Source organism: Vicugna pacos, chromosome 13, assembly GCF_048564905.1.
Source record: "Vicugna pacos chromosome 13, VicPac4, whole genome shotgun sequence".
Taxonomy (NCBI): Eukaryota; Metazoa; Chordata; class Mammalia; order Artiodactyla; family Camelidae; genus Vicugna; species Vicugna pacos.
Genome location: NC_132999.1, coordinates 46,021,865 through 46,039,551, shown reverse-complemented (window position 1 = coordinate 46,039,551; position 17,687 = coordinate 46,021,865).

Here is a 17,687-nt window from a genome sequence, read left to right as displayed (position 1 = left end):
TATATACATACAATGGAATATTATTCAGCTTTTAAAAAGGAGGAGATGTTGACATATGCTACAACATGGATTAACCTCGAAGGCATTATGCTAAGTGAAATGAACCAGTCACAGAAGGACAAATATTGTATGATTCTGTTTGCATGAGGTACCTCAAATGGTCAAATTCATAGAGACAGAAAGTAGAATGGTGGTTTCCAAGGGCCGATGAGAAGGGGGGAAATGGGGGCTTATTGTTTTATAAGCAAAGACTGAGTTTGAGAAGATGGAAAGTTCTGGAGATGGATGGTGGTGATGGCTGCACAACAATGTGAATGTCCTTAATGCCACTGAACCGAATGCTTAAAAATGGTTAAAATGGTAAATTGTATGTTATGCATATTCTACCCAGAAAAAATTAATAAATAAAAGAGCACTTGATATAAGATTTAAGGATCGGCATTCCTCCAAAGAAGGGGACAGTGTCTGAGCAGAGGGGACCATTTGAGTCCAGCCTGAGAGGACAGAGTCCCCAGGGCATCCTGGGTCGGGGCGGGACTGAGGCCTGAGAGGTCAGCCACGAACTAATCACCGAGCCGCTGACACTCAGTCTCTTCATCTGCAACAGGGGGATGGTGCCCTCACTTCCCAGAGACAAGGAACCCACATCGACTCCCCAGAAACAAGAGGGATCTGTTTCTCTCAGGTGGGGATGTTGGTGGCAGGATTATATGTTGGAGTGAAAAAGCTTCCCAGGAACTACAGCAACCCCATCTTCATCTATCCCCCCAAAAGGAAAGAAAACTGCTTCCCCTGCAGCTGGGCCCAGCCAGCCCTAACCCAGCACAGAGGCTCTGGGGACTGGGGCCTGGACAGAGCAGTGTTCCAGAGGAGCCACCAGGGGGCGCACTGCACCCACAAACCCAGCAAGTCTCCCTCCCCAGACAGAGGGAAGATTGTCCTAGGGTATCTCCCTGGGCAGGAGGCTCCAAGGTCTGCTGAAAGCTGCCCCTGGTCCAGGGACACCATGGGTCACAGACTCACAACCACGGAGATGTCCAAGTTGGATAAGGTTAGAAATGGGACCTTTTTACAGAGGTGAGGAGCCCAGAGAGTAGAAGGTACCAGCCTGCGGTCACATGGCAGAACAGGACTGGGACCCCGCGACCCGCACTCCCCAGCACTCACACCTTTGCCTTCTCTCCAGGCCCCTGGAGAGCTCGGCCCAGACAGAGACCAGGGACCAAGACAAAAAGGAATTGTAGGGAGGGGGCTACAGCACCCCCACCATCCCCGGTTCTCCCAGGATGCTGAGGGACAGGGAGGCAAAGCTTGTCTGCATGCCTCCTAAGTAGGTCAGGAACCCATGGTGGGCCCCAGGGAGCCCCCTCTGCTCCTCCAAAGGGCTTATCTGGGGACAGTGCTGTGACTGGCCAGGCCGACCAGGCCACTGCTGTTGCTGGCTCAAAGCCCAGCCAAGAGCCATTGATTGGGGCTGCGGCGGGAGGGCACTGGGGTCAGCCCACTACCTATGGAGGACGGGCCATCTGATGGGTCCCTCGGGCCCTCTCTAGAGGCAGCAGAACCCAGAGAGGTGTCAGGGAGTCCCGGGGTCTCTGCAGGGCCTCCCTCCCCTCCATCAGCTCTCCTCCCTCCTCAAATCGCTGCTGGAAACAGCACCTCCTCCCTGTGGAACAAGAACCCCCAAAAAGGCCTCACCCTTCTAGGAACCTGTCCCAGGGAAACCATCAGGAACAGCCCCAGAAGCACTTTGGTACATAATTCATGTCATCTTCAGAACAAACCTATGGCGCAGACGCGATAGGTTCACTCCCATTTTCCAGCTGGGGAACCTGCAGCCTTGGGGAGGGTGGTGACTTGCTCAGCAGTGCTCTGCGAAGGCCGTGTGCTGCCAAGGCCGTGTGCTGCCTTCCACGGCTCTGCCACTGTGGCCAGGCACCAGGTGCTCACTGTCTCCCTTCGTCCTGCTGGCCACCCCATCAGGCAGGTAGGTTTAAGGTCACATTTTACAAATGAGGAAAATGAGGTCCAGAAAACAAATTGTTCTGAATTCAAATTGTCTAGGATTCTCCTCACTGCCCAGACCTCAGACAGCAGAAGCACCCAAAAAGTCCTTCGACTCCTCAGGCTGGAATTGAGCCTCTGTAGGGGCACCTTGAACAGATGAAGAGACCTGCATGGAGAGGCCACAACAGAAGGCCAGGCAGGAACATGCACTGGCCCCCCAGCACCTTTCCCAGACACTCTTCATTGCCTTCTGCAACTCTAGAGGCTGGAAGGCTAACGTCTCATTTTTCGAACTACCTTCCAGACAAGGGTAACCAGGGACATATTCTGGCCAAGGAGATCTAGGTGGGAGTTTGCTAGGAAGGGCTTCACTTCCCAAATAAGAAAACAAAGCCTCCCAAGTTGGAGACATTTGACTTTTCCACTGCTTTTCTGCCTGGAATGCATATGTGAGTTCCGGAAGTGTGGCAGCCACTTTGGAATTATGAGGGCAAAAACCACAAGTTAGAGACAACAGAGTGGAGGGGAGAGAGCCTAATCTCTGACACTGTCACTGAGTTGCTACATCAGCCTTCTCATTAAGTGAGAATACTAAACCCCTAGTTCTTTCAGTACTGCTAACTAAGTTTCCTATTGGCTGCATCCTACCTGGGTTTCCATTCCCATCTTACACAGAGCAGCACTGAGTAGGAGTTAAGAGTGAACTCTTAAAATCTTAGCCTATAGATTAGCACCTGTATGATCTTGAGCAAGTAATTTTGTGGTCTAAGAGCCTCCATTTCCTCATCTATTAAATGGGCACAAGTGTACCCACTGCATCGGGTTGTTGGAAGGGTTAAATACAACGCCGAGTGCCCTCAGCCCAGGACAGAGCACACATACATAAAGGCCAGCTGTTATTAGAAAAGGAGCAAAGGGCATTGAAAAGGAACAGAGGCCCTGTCCCAGATCCTCTTCCCTCAGGAAAGGATGTTTGGAAATGAGGTTTGATTGGGGAAAATTTAACAGTGACTCCTGACATCTCAGTAGCTCCCTGAACCCCTAGACCATTGACTCCCCTCCTCTTTAATTAAGGGCAAAGCTTAGCAGACTCAGTTAGCTGGCCCACCAGGCAAGGGGGCTGCTGCTCATTCAGGGCTGGCTGAACACACTGGGGATGTGGGAAGGCACCACACACACACAGACACACACATAACTCCAGCCTTCCCTTTCCAAGTCTCTCCTGTATCACTCATCAGAGTTGGGCATTCCACTATTAGGGATTCACTCCTTTGGAGCTAAAGGCTTGAAGGAGCTTGATTCAGAATCTCCAGGGTGGGACTCAGGGTGTAGCTCTTTGTACAGTTCCCTGTGATTCGGGCTGGCACCCTGCTGAAAAATCATGGCTTTAGAGGCCACTGTTGAGGTGTGAGTGCCATGGAAGAGGTCATTGCCTAAGCTGTGATCTGCACTGGCATCTGGGTCAGGGAAGGGTTAGGAGAGGAGCTCACACCACCAGGAGGCCGTGCGCCGCACTAGACACTGCTGAGCACACACGGCCCTCACTGTGTTTAGTCAGTATGACAATCCTACAAAAAGGGTTTACTGTCCCCAGAATGAGGGGGAAAAGCCTCAGAAAAGATGAGGGACTTGCCCAAGGTCACGCAAGCAACACTGAGGAGCTGGGATTCAAACTCAGGCCTCGGCATTTCTCATGCCTCCTGGACAAGCCCCTCCCCTTCTTGGGCCTTCTAGAAAATGCAGGGGCTGGGAGTTGTGATCTTGCATGACCCCAGCTGGAATGCTGACTGGGACCAAACCCTAGCCCTGCTCCTTACACATGAACTTGGGCCAGTTCCTTAACCTTGCTGGGCCTTCATTTGCTCATCTGTAAAATGGAGAAATAACGGTCTTGCCTTCATAGGGTCTGAGCTGATACCTGGGAAGGTGTTCGGAGGGCTGTGTCTGGCACCTAATGAAAGCCGTCCTGCTTTGACTCACACTTGGGTGGTGAGACCCTAGACGGGTCCCTTGGAGGGGGTGAGGCAGACAGCACAGCCGGGGGCGGCTCAGGGGGCGGGGGAGGAACCCTTCAACCAATAACAACAGCATTGGTGACGTGACAGTAACAGGTCTACCAGCGCCTAGGGCCCCGAGCCCCTCGGCCCTGGGATGGTCTCAGGAATCCCTGGGCAGATAAATCTCAGCTCCTTACTTCCTGGCCTTTCAAAGAGGCCCTTTGTCTGGCGTGTATCAGAGGCCAGTTCTGGCCCCACCAGGGCCTGATCAAACTTCAGTGCCAACCCGGGACAAAGGGCCCTCACACGGCCAGACAGGCCGGGCTCTGCTCAGGACACGCTCACTGTCCCCCAACTTCCGCAGCCAGGGTGGCCGAGGGGGGCCCACGCAAGCAGCCTGCCCCAGATCAGAGGCAGTGGGGACAGAGGCCAAGACCCACGGGCAGGGGAGGCCCTAGATAAGGGGGCAGCAGGAAGGGACTCAGCAGGGGCTGCTCCGAATCAAAGACTCCCAAATTTCCCCATTTGGGAGCCAGAGGGCGGTTTTTAAAATAAATAAATAAAGTGCTCAAAGTCCTCATCCTGGCACCCCCCAGACTAAATACCAGCTGCTCCCCAGCCCCACAAAGCTGCTGCCTCCCCCACCCCACCTCCTCCTCCTTCCCCAAGCCCATTGGGCCCCTCCTCCCTTGGGGACTTGGCCCCAGCCATTCCCTCTGTCGGTGGAACTTCTCTCCATCACGTCCCCATCCCTTATTCCCACCTTTCATTCAAGCTTTGCTCAAAGGTACATCCCCGACCCCTGACCCCCAACCTCAACCCTTCTCTGGCACCGTCTCCAATCCCTCAGTCCTAGATCCCATCCGCATCACTCTTGTCAAGGTCACCAATGACCCTCCTGTTGCTGGGACCAATGGCCAAGACCCATCCCCGGTTAAGTGACCGGCCAGCAGTCTGGACACAGCCTGGACAACACTCTGCCTGCTTTTACTTGCAGGGAACCTCTGCCAATCTTCCTCCTGTTTCTGGGGTCTCCCACAAAGGTGGGAGCTGGTCTCCTTTGCCCTCACTCCCTCATGCAGCATCTGCTTTTAACCACCTTCTTTCTACTATTGACACCCAAAGTCATGCCTCCAGCCCCAACCTTTCCCCAGACCCCCGGGTTCACATGTCCACCTTCTTTTCCAGGAGCTCCTGTGGTTAAGCAATGGGCATTTCACGGTCAGCGTGCCCAACCCCTACCTGGGCCGCCCTGCCCCCAGCCTGCTGGCTGCAGCCTCGCAGCTCCTGCACAAGCGTCCCATCCCCTTGCTCCCTTGCTCACCCTCACCTTCTCACATGGGATGATCCTGCCCCTTCTACCCTCAAAACAGATGCAGAATCGATCACTTCTACTTTTCCCAAGACCATCACCTGGATTTTTGTCAGAACCTTCTAACCAATCTCCCAGCTCTGCCCTGTCCCCTCCAAAGCTCTGCTGTGGCTCTCCTCTCGCTCAGGATAAAAGGCCAATGAGGACCTATGTGGCCCTGCATGGCTGCCCCCCTCCACTGTTACCCTCTCACCCCCACCCCTGCCCGCACCCCCCAACTCCAGCACAGGGTTTCCTTGAACATTCCAAGCTGAATCCCCCATTCAAGGCCTTTGCATTTGCTATTCCCTCCACCTGCACACCCTACTCAGGTCTGCACAGCCCCCTCCCTCCCTCCCTCTTAAGTGCCTGTGGATCCGAGAAATCCTCCCTGGCCATTCTCTATTAACCACAAAACAACCATGCCCCACCCCGTCAGCATCCCCATCTCCACCCACTGCTGAATTTCTTCCAGAGAACCCATCACCCACTGGCCTCCTCTGTGTTTGCTGCCCCACCCCCACCCAACAATGATTAGGTTCCATGTTAGCAGGGACTTTACCTGCTGGGTCAATGCCAGTGCCCAAAAGAGTTACCTGGCACATAGCAGGGGCACCAGAAGCATCTGCTGGGTCAGTGAATGAGCTGCATATGGAAGGAGAAGTCCGAGTTTGCGGGGTTGGGTTGGAGGGGGACAAGATGAAGGCATAAGGAGGTCGGGGTGGAGGGTGGAGGGTCTGAGTCTAGAGCCAGGGAGCTGGGCGAGAGCCTGGTCATGAAGGGCATTTGTTCATTTATTCATTCATTCAATATTTATTAAGCCCTACGTGGAGCCTGGCCTTCTGCCCATCTAAGGGGATGAGACTTAACCCTGAAGGTACTTTGGAGCCACTGAGAGACACAGCGGATGGTGGGGGCAGCACATCTCAATGCTGGTCACAGTGTTCCCCTCCATGGAACCCCAATATGCCTCTGGGCTCCTTCCAGGGGGCCTGCTCTTCCTCTGCCTTCCCTCCTGGGCAGCCCTTTGGAAGTCTGGGGAGGGCACACCCACTAGAATTTCTCCCAGCAAGGGCCGCCCAGCGACTGAGTCTCCACTTGAGCCGGCCCATCCATCTGTGACCCTCCCGACGTGTGGGCCCCCACAGCCCAGACGGGGGCCTTGGACCTCCCAGGTTGGAGGAACTTCTTCCAGCGAATCTAGCTCTTTCATTTTCAAGGTGGGATAACTGAAGCCACCCAAAAGAAAGGATTCATTCAGGGTCACACTGTGTATCAGTCATCACTCTTATTTACAAGTAATGAGCACCTAGTTCAGCTGGACTTTTTTAAAAAAGAAAATAAGCAGCAGCAGTAGCATAGGAAGAGGAGGAAGAGGAAGGAGGAGGGTGGGATTCAACTCACATAGCTGGATGTTGAAGGGTGGACTTCAGGTACAGTTGGATCCAGACATCAAACAATGGCTGGCTCAGCTTGGAACATTTGCTGCCCCTCGAACCCATCACTGCAGAACTTTCAAAGGGTATAATATGCTTCCCCCTGGAACGGGGGGAAGATGGAGGGAAGCAGTGTCAGCCCCACATGATGTCCCAGGACTGAGAAAGGGGCAGGGTAGGACCCTAGATGAAAATCAGAGTTCTGATGCAAGAAAAGGGGAAACAGAAGCAGGAGGAACTCAGTGACTGATCCCAGGCAAGAACACCGGCCACCTACCTCTAAGCCTCCCACCATCCCACTTCCGCAGATCCCATCAGCAGGATTAACTAGACAACAGTGTAGGGGACAGAGGGGGACGGGGGGGTGGGGCAGGAGCTGGAGGCAGGGGGCCAGTCGGGAGGTTCTCTGGGCGAGAGGTAATGAGCCCCTTGACAGAAACTAATCAATCTTCCAACTTCCTAACCCGCTTTCCCACTTCGGCATTTTGCTGAGGGAAACATCTGTCACTTGTTCAAGATGAATGATACACCAACACCATTATTAATGTATTTTTAAGTGGTCTTTAGAATCCACTTCATTTTGAATAATAAAAAAAAGACGGAGATCTTTCCTGACCTGTTGAGACCCTAGAGGTGCTGGCACTATGTGGCTGCTTCCTAACCAGGGTGACATCTGGGCATCGCCCCCAGCACGGTGCACAGAGCCAGGCACACCCTGGCTTGCTAAGTGGCAGGAAAATGCAACGCCAAGTGAGAGGACCCTAAGGCGGGCAAGGGCGGGTGAGATGAGTGATCTTCTCCACAGCTGGTGGGAGTGTTGGTGCCACTTTTCTGGAAAGCCATTCAGCAGGACAATTTGGCTCACTCATCTCACTTCTGGGAAGACTTCTCGAAGCTCTTATTGGAGATGTGAAACAAAGCTTTGAGGGCTGAAGATGTTCATCACGGCACTGTTTACAATAGAGAGACATTGGAAATAACCTAAATGTCCAACCAGAGAAGGGAAATTAAGACAGGTCCACTGGATGGAATGTTTTACGTCTATTCAAAAAAGAAAAAACATTGCGGGCAGAGATTGTTGACTTAAGATGATTTGATCAAAAAATGCAGAAACTTGAGGAAATGCAAATCCAAAGGAGACTTATTTTAAGCATTAGAGGACTTTCCCAGAATTCAACTGTCAGCAGTACAACTGGACACATCAAACCTGCCAGGTCCTCGGGCAGCATATCTCTCCCCCCGGGTCTCTCATCTCTGGTTCTCTCTCACTTCAATTTTCTCTCTCTGCAGACCAGCTAGCTTGGTGGTTCTACCCAGAGAGTTTACCTACTTTTCCAGCTCAGTCTCACAGTTATTTGATTCAATCTCCTCTTCCTCCTGTTGAAAGAAAAATAGAAAGGGGAGGAAGGGAAAGGAGAAAAGAAAAAAGTGGGGGGAGAAATAGGAAAGAATTCCTAGAAGGTCTTGATGTGGTCCAATCAGCTGTGCTGGACCAGGAAGTCTACCCACATGACATCAGGCTTCTGTCTTTGTTGTTTGGATGGAGTGAGGCAGGGAAATGGTTGCTACGTCAAATAGGAGTACATAATCCAGGGTGTATTAGTTATCTATCACTACATAACAAATATCCCCTTTAAACATTCAGGGGTTTAAAGCAGTATTTATCTCACTTAATTTCTGAGGGTCAGGAGTTGAAGGGCAGCTTGAGTGGGTGGTTCTGACCCAGGGTCTCTTGTGAGGTTGACATCAAGTTGTCAACCTGGGCTTCAGTCTTCTGAAGGCTTGCTGGGACTGGAGGAACCACCTTCAAGCTCACCTACATGGCCATTGACAGGAGGCTTCAGTTTCTTGTTGGCTGTTGGCTGGAGGCTACAATTCTTCCTCTTTATAAAATGACATGCCTTTGGTTACCTCTACTGGGTAAAGAGGACCTGACTGGGCCACAGCTGAGACAGGACACATCTAGGGCATGGGGCTGAGTGATACTCAGCACCCAGTTATCCATGTGAGAACTGGGCCACAAGATGGCAGCAGGACCAGGAGCACCTGGGTCCCACCACAGCTGGAGTTCAGATACACAAAAGACAGGTCTGGGGGACTAGAGGCAGGCACCTAAGGGAAGCCAGGAAGAGCTCTCAGGGGCCCAAGGAGAAACGTTTCGTAAGAGAAAGCAGAGGGTGGGAGGCAAGCCAGACCCAGCAGCACGGACCTCAGGATGGAGGGAGTGGGTTCTGGATTCCTCCTGCCGACTGGTTTCTAGACCTGTTGCAGCGCTGTCACCAACCCCAGGAGGAGGAGGCAGAGGGTGAGCAGAGGGGGCTGTCCGAGCTGCCCTGCTGGGGGACCCAACCCTTGAGAAGCACTCTCCCCGCCATTTGCCAGCAAACAGTGAACTCCCGCAGTGAAGGCCGGGGAGGCAGGACCCAGCAGGACGGGGCCCTGATGGATAAGTGGACGGTAACAGAGGCAGTGGAGACTGATGGAGACAGAGGACAACGCAGGTGGCTGCCTGATCCCATTCATAAGGACAGAGGACTCGCCCACACGCTTGAGACAGTACAGGAACTCACCTAGGACATGGGGTTCCTGCAGGAGAAGGGTGGGGGGGCAGTGTTGGAGCCAGCAAGATGAAGATGTTAAGGCTAACGCTGCCAGTGAAATTTTCACCACTTACGACTCTTGGAACCACAGGGCTGGAGGACGCTCATTAGAAATCTAGTCTAAACCCCACCTGAGGCTGGAATCCCTGTCCACACATCCGCACCAAAGGCTTGACCACTCCCAGCAATGGTGGACACACGACACCAACAGGAAATTCATGCCATGATTGGACAGCTCTGACACACAGAAATTTCATTCTGAAATTTGAGACAGCAGCTCCCTCCCTAGGAGTCCGTCTGATTGGCTGCAGTTCTGCCCTCTGGTGCCTCAGAAAACCAATCAGCAGCCCCTCCCCCAGTGGTCCAGTCATGGATCATCTCTTTGTCCTTCAGGTCTGCTCCTCCCAGCACACCGTAGGCCATTAGGAACCATTTGTTCTTCAAGACTGCAGCAGGAGCCACACTGAACACCACCACATGCCCATTAGAATGGCTACAATTAAAAAGACTGGCCATGCCTACAAGGTCCAACTGTGTAGCACAGGGAACTATATTCAGTATCTTGTAATAACCTATAATGGAAAAGAATCTGAAAGAGGATATATGTACGTATGACTGAATTACTTTGCTGTACACTTGAAACTAACACAACATTGTAAACCAACTATACTTCAATTAAAAAAAAAAAAAAAGGCCATGCCAAGTGTTGCTGAGAATGTGGAGCAGCCAGAACTCTCACACACTGCTGGCGAGAATGTTAAATGGTACAACCTCCTTGGAAGACAATCCGCCCTTCCAAGTACCCCAGACCTTCCACTGCGAGGTACTTACCCAAGAGAAATGAAATACGTACGCACACAAAGACTCGCACGCGAACGTTCCTAGCAGCTTTGTCAGTAACAGTCCAAAACTAGAAGCAAGCCGTACGTCCACGCAAGGGTGAGTGGGAAAGCCAACCGTGCTGGAGCCATGCGATACAGTAACGACTCAGCAATGGAAGGGACGCAGGACCACAGAGACGGATCTCGGAAAGATTACACTGACACAAAAGTCTGCACGCTGTATGATTTCACTGATGTAAACTTCTAGAAAAGGCCAAAAGGCCAACTGGTCTACGCGACAGAACAGGTCACTGCTTGCCTGAGAACGGGAGCGGAGGGAGGGGTGGCTAAGGGGAAGGCGAAAACTTTCCGAGGTGATGGGAATGTTAGGGGTGTTGACTGTGGGGGTACCCAAGCCAGAGAATGCACCTGTCAAAACTCTCCACAGTGTCCACTTTAAATATAGCGAGTCGTGCACATTAAATATGCACAACGAATTATATGTTGTATCTTTAAAACTCAAACCTGCGATCCCTTAATTGAGTGGCATATCAAAATATCAAGCTGGAGGCCTCCCGGGTCTACTTTGATGACCCCTTTGTAACGAGCTCATGGATGGGCCAGAGCAGTGCTAACTGGGCACCATCTCTTTGGCAGGTTCAGACCTTGCTAATCTGTGACTCTGGAATCTGGCTTCCTGGACCCCCTGAAGATCACTCAGCAAGTTAACAGCAGGTCCAAGAGTTAAGCACAGCTCTCCTGAGTCCCAGGCCCTTCTCGTCCCCACGGCATAAAGAGAAACAGAAGCACATGGGTGGCTTCCTCGTTCTCCAAGCCGCTTGACATCTGTAATCTCATTTCCCAGATTAATCCCATTTAACACAGTCGAGTGTGTGTAATGGAGAAGAAGGTGCCGGGAGGACAGACAGCTTGTTCATTTATGGCAGGCGTCTCTTCTGATGGCCTGGGGCCCAGGCCAGGCCTACTGTTAGATATCTTGAACAACCCTCCTGGGTTAAGTATTCTGGGCTTTGGAGTCAGACAGACCCAGGCTGGAATCCAGGCACTACCACTTCCTAGCGGAAGACCTCGAGCAAACCATTTAACCCTTCTGAGCCTCAGTTTCCTCCTCTGTAAAATGGGGTTAAGAGCAGTAACTGCTTCATGATGCTTCTGGGAAGAATGAATGGGATAACAGTACCCAGCTCATAGTAAACCCTCAAAGTCTGGCAGCTGTCAATAGAATTATTGCTACGATTAATCTTCACAATACCCTTATGAAGTAGGTGCCGTTATCATTTCCATTTTACAGACAAAGAAACTGAGGCTCAGAGAGGTGAAGCGATTCACCTAAGATGACACAGCAAATAAACGGCAGAGCCAGGGTTTGACTTCAAGTCCCCTGTATGGCTTCAAAGCCAACTCTGTGTCCACAACATTGCACTGCCACCTCTTGGGTGGCAGCTGGTACAGCAGGGATTCTAAGATAAGAAGGTGTGATCAAAGTCCCCTCCAAGCCCACAAGTTACAGTCAGAGCTGAAGTTAGCCGAGGCCTGGCCAGGCTGGTGTGGCCGAGGTCAGGTCCGGAGTTCCCTGTCTGGACTCGGGGCTCTACCACTTAGAAAAGCAGGACAGCAGAAAAGAGAACGGAGACCATGAGGAGGGGCGGTCCCCCAGCCCAGACACATCCCTGAGAGTGACAGGCCTGCTCTTTCCACCAATGTCCAACAGAGTCATCAGTCTACACCCAAAACTGCGTTAGGGTCAGTATGTGACCCTGGGCAGGTCCCCAGCAACTGAGAGCCCTACGCCCAGCCATAAGCTAAGGGCACTGAACGAGATGACAGCTCAGACCGTCTTAGTTTCCATAGTGCAGGGAATGCCTGGGATGCAGGGGGCACCCAACCCCAGGTGGGCTCGGAACAGTGAAGGTACAAAGGGGGTGCCCCGAGGAGAGCCTGCCGGAGTAAGGTTCTGACCTCAGCGTGAGGTCACCATCCACAAACTGACAGCTTGAAAGGGAGGCGGGGGTGGGAAGAACAGTGGCTTTGGAGACAGCAGCCATGGATTTAGATTCTGCTCTGCTATCCCCCAGATCTATCAGCGGGACCATTTCACTGCTCCGTTGCCTCTGAGCCTCAGTATCTTCATCCACAAATTGGGGACAATCACATCAGCTATATAGGGTTGTGTGGCACTTAAAGAAATCATTGCTCTAAAGCACCCGTGAATAATAAATGATGGCTGCTTTAATTATGGTTTCCCACCTTCAGCAGCGGAAGTGGCATTCATGCAACTCCCAGAGGTCTGAGTCCCCAGGTTGCAGGGAAGTCCATGCCCTCTCAGGCAGCAGCTGCCCAGACGACAGTGCCCATGGATAGGCACCCCTACAAGGGACACCGCAGCCCGCCGTGCTCAGGCACAGAACCGTGTGCAAATTCACCCTCGCATGCAGCAACCCCCATGGAGCCCCGTGCCCCCCTGAGCATGTGCGCACGCGGTCTCTGCGCACCGGGGGATTGGCTGCAGGACTTGCTAGAGAGATGATATGGAAAGTCAACAGCAGCTCTGCTGACACGAGGACTAGCCAGCTCCAGGATTTCCAGACGGGAGGAGACGTTTCTTCACATCTGTAGCTGGGCTGGTGGAGGAGGCCATGACCTTGATGCTGCTTCAGTAGGTTTCTCAACAAGCCAGCAGGTCCTCAGCACAGCTTCGGCACCAGGGGATCTGGAAAGAGAACCCAGAGTCCCCCAGGGGAGGAAGAGGCCTCCATCCCAGCCAAGATTGTGCAGGACCAGCCTTGGGGTCGACCAGTGAGTGTGAGTCCCCAGGAGGCCAGGATGGGGGTGCCCCGGTGAGAAGGAGGCTGGACAGAGAGAAGAAGTCATAGTGATTACACCAGTGAGCTTTGAAGCAAGAGAGCCCTGCTTAGTCCCCCAGCTCTGCCATGTATTAGCTGTGTGACCCTGGACAAGTTACTTAACTCCTCTGGACCTTGGGTGTCCACCTATCAAAAGGAGATGATAACATTAGTAGGATAATACTACACAGCAGAAATACTGGGGGACGGGGAGATGGGGAAAAGTTAAACGACGTCACACACGCCCCTGGACCCAGTAAGTACTTACTCAGCGGTGTGAGTCATTTTCATCAAGGGCCCAAGGACAGGAAATGGCCTCTCGATATTGGGTATCCCCTGAAATGCAAAGTGACGGCTCACAAGGCCAAATGCAGCCTACAAATGGCCTTTGTTTGGCCCACACAGTATCTTTCTTTTTTTCTTTCTTTTTAAATTTTTGCCAACATTTAACAATCAGATTTCACATCAAAATTGAAATTTTCTGCTTCCCTTGAAAAGTTCAAACATGGGCAGTCCTGGGCCTGCTTTCCCGCCTGACAATTACCAGCCAGAGTCGAGCAGCCACTGCCCAGCTCGCCCCAGCCCTGCCCCGGAAATTGCACCCTCTGACCTGGTGCTGCGCCTTCACACGGGGAAATGGGACTCTCAAGGGGGCAGAAACCCAGCCAGGATCACAGGGCAAGTCAGTGGCAGAGTTGGAATTAGGACCCAGATTCCCAGTGAATGGACTCTCACTAGTGAGATGTTAAGGAGAAAAACTGGCCAAGCCCCCAAAGTTCCTGCGTCTACAGTCCTTACTGGAGAGATAAGATCATCACTACGCAGGGGACTTACCTCCGTGTTAAGCCTTAATTTCTTCATTTGTAAAATGGGATAATAGTCCCTTCTTTAGGGTGATTGGGAGGACGAAATGAATTTTTTAACGTAGGGATCTGAGAGCAGTGCCCAGAATGCAGTGATTGGTAGAAAGTAGCAGACGTCATCATTGTTATCAACAAATCCTGGCAGGCATGATGCATGCACATCATATCACGGATTCCTCTTACCAGCTGTGATGTCGCTCTACTTAATCCCATCTGATAGATGAGAAAACTGAGGCCCAGAGGAGGGTAGGGAGACTTACACAGCCCATGAGTGATGGAGCGAGGATTTGGGATTCCAAACCAAGTTTAAGCCAGGACTGCCTGGGCCCAAAAAACCAGCTCTTCTCATGCATCAGAAGCCTCTGCCAAGTCCACATAGAATTATTCAGGGCCTACTATGTGCCAGATCCTGCTGCAGACCCCAGGGATAAAGTGGGGAACACAACAGACAAGCAGGGGTGGGGACATAAACAATAAACAAATCACTCAGGCTCTAGCAGTGACAGGTGCTAGGAAGGAAAAATAGAAACGGATTAGAGAGCGCCTGGAGGGGTACAGTGGGTGCCATAGCCAGAGCAGTCAGGGAAGGCTGCCTGAAGGAGGTGACGTTAAACAGGGACCTGAAGGCTGAGCTGAAACCAGCTGAGCAACAACTGGGCAGAAGGAAGAGCCATCACAAAGGTTCCCAACTGGACCAAGTCTGGTGTTTTCCAGCCACAGGAGGAAGGCCAGTGTGGCTGGAGCACAGTGAACAGGAAGGTGTAGAGATGAAGTCAAAGAGGCAGGCAGTGGTGTGATGACCGGGCAACAGAGCTCCTGGTTTAAAAATAATAGCGCCCTCCACTCTTCAGGGAGTATCATGTGCCAGGTGCTGTGCTGGGACCTCATTCCATCCTCCTCAGGGACCTGTGAGCTGCAGCTAATTGTCCTATTTGTCAGGTGAGGACACTAAGGCTCAGAGAGAGGCAGGGACTGGCCTGGGGCCACCCCACTGGGGAGATGGGTGCAGCCTCGCCTGGACTTCCCATCTGAACTCTAAGCCAGGCTAAGCCAGGCTGTCTTCACACACCATCTATTGGGGAGGGCCTCGGACCCCTGGCCTTGATGTGATCAGAACAGGGACCAAAGGGTCATCTATTAGCCCAGCAGGCCTCTTCCTGGAGCAATAAGGCTTTTATGGTCCCCAGCCCTGGTAACACCAAGCTTCCAGCCCATGTCAGGGACATGCACAGCACGCACACACAAACACACACACACACGTGCATGCACAGATACACAGCAGCCCAGGCAAGAAGAAGGGCTGGGGAAGGGCAAGAGATGGTCAGGAAGAAACAGTGCTCTCCTTATGGAACGAGCTTCCAGGCACCTGGTGGCTGTGGGCAGGTCTCCCAAACTCCTCATCTCTTTGAGGGGTGCAACTTATCACTCGGGCCAGAAGGCTGGGCAGGATCCCTAACTCTCATCTCTCCTACACTCCCCACTCCTGATCTGCGACAAAGCCCATCCTAGTTCCCGCATCCATCCCTATCTACTACCCTGGCCGGAAATGCAAGAGTCTCCCCTGCTTTCAGATACTACCACTCCACTGCCACCACCTTATGCTGGAGAACCAAAGACAAGACAGTGATGGCAACTCCTGGAGAACTGGAGCTGGGCAAACCGGTTTAAAGGGAGACCAGAGCATTAGCACGATGATGTCACCAACCCAGGGCACCTGCTGATAGACACCAGTGTCAGTCTTTGAGACACACTCACTCACACACAGACCTTGAGTTCCCATTTCATGGCTATCAGGTTGCAGTGACACTGCTCCCTCCGAGACAAAACAGGAAACCCACAATGGAGCCAGCTGAGAATCTGAAACCCCTCCTGCTCTCCGAGGTCACCCCCTCTGCCCCCCTAACATGCAGCTCCCCTGTGAGGACCCTCCTTGGGGAGGGGCTCACCTCCCCATCCTTGGCATGGATAGAGCCCAGTCTTGGATTTAGGGGCCCGAATTCCTGCTCTGTGTAAGCTCCCTGCCCTACACAGGGCATCCTGTCTCCATCGGTCAAGGAGGTGTGGATGATCCCCAAAAGTCCTCCCAGCTAAGACACTCCACCTTTTATGGGCATTTGGTTCCCAGAAAGGGCTGCTGAGAGTCTCCAAAGCCTGAGGTGCAGTCAGCCGGCAGATCAGCAGGGGGCGCGCACGCCTCATTTACGGGAGTTGAAGGAGCCCGGGCTTGGAAAGACCCCTGGAAACAGTCTTCACTTGTACCCACTCCCACTCTAGGTTTCGTTGAGCCCCACACAGTCTTAGGACCAGGCCTCCATGCTTTTACACATGCAGTGAACCCTGCCGGCCTGTCCTGACCTCCTTGCCTACAAAACGGAGTGAGGCATCTTACCTCTCAGATGGGGACACCTGTCCCTGCTCTTCTGGGCAAACATCTCTCTCCAAGCTACTTTATCTGGATCCTCAGCGCCCTTTGCAAGTCTGGCCCTAGGGATGGATGCACTGGTGGATGGAGGGATGGATGAAGGAAAACCAGCTACAAGCAGCTCACGTAGTCCTCCAAGAACAAGTAATACGATGTGGAAAAGCCCTGGGGAGGAATCATTTTAATAAATAAAACACTTACTGAGGTCTAAGAAACTGACACTTGGATGGACACTCTGCCCAGTATAACGATCTTATTAAATCCTTACCAAACTCCTTTGGGGCAGGTAATAAGACCCCCATTTTACAGAGGGGGAAACTGGAGCTTAAAGAGAACAAGTAGATGGCCCGAGGTGACCCAGCAAATACGAGGAAGAAGCAGGATTTGAACTTGAATCTGTTTCACTCTTCATTATGCTATAACCCACATGCTATCTGTGAGGTCACTGCCCTCCTGCTTCCCCAGCAGGGTCCTCTAGGTGATTCCAAGAAGCAGACAAATATAGACAGGCCTCGAATGGACCGGCGGCCCTGTTTTTAGTTTTCACAAATTCTATCCTGACTCTTGCCCTAACCCAAACTCTAAAGAGCCTAATCTTGACCCCATGAATAAAAGCGAACATATACAAACGGCTTACCATGTGCCAAGCACTTTAGATGCAATGTTTGTGACCCTCACCGAAACCTGATGTGAGGCATATATCCCCATTTTACAGATGAGGAAACTGAGATTCCGAGAGGTTAAACTATTATCCAAGGTCACACTGCTACGGGTCACAGAGGCAGGATTCAAACCCAGGTCTGTCCTTTTCCACAGTCCAAGCTCCTAACCGTTACTCAAACTCCTCTCCTCCCATCCTCCAGCAGACACTCCAGAGGCCTCCCCTGGCCAAGCCCTGCCTGGGCTCATCCTGAGAATGCATGACCCTCCTCAGGCCCCCAGACAATCAGAGTTAAGGCCGTTGCCCCAAGCCCTGGCTTCAGTTTGGTTTTCAGGGATTTTCATCCAAGGAGGAGGAGCTTTGATGAAACTAAAAGGAACACCTCTTCCCCTCTTCAGAAGCACTGGGGCCCCAGGACCCTTGTCCTAAACTAGACCGTGAATCATACAGATCCTGGCTCTGCCCCTGACTCCCTCTGGGCTTGGGAGGGTCCTTTAATAAAGCCTCAGTTTTCTCATACGTAAGATGAGATACTAGTATCAGGATCCCAGGGCTGCCGGAGATTTCCTGGCACATTCAGGGGCTCAGTCCATGCTAGTTCCCTTCCCTCGTAGCTCCTAAGGCCGATCTAAAGACCCAGCCGTGGGAGACTTCCTCTTTATTCA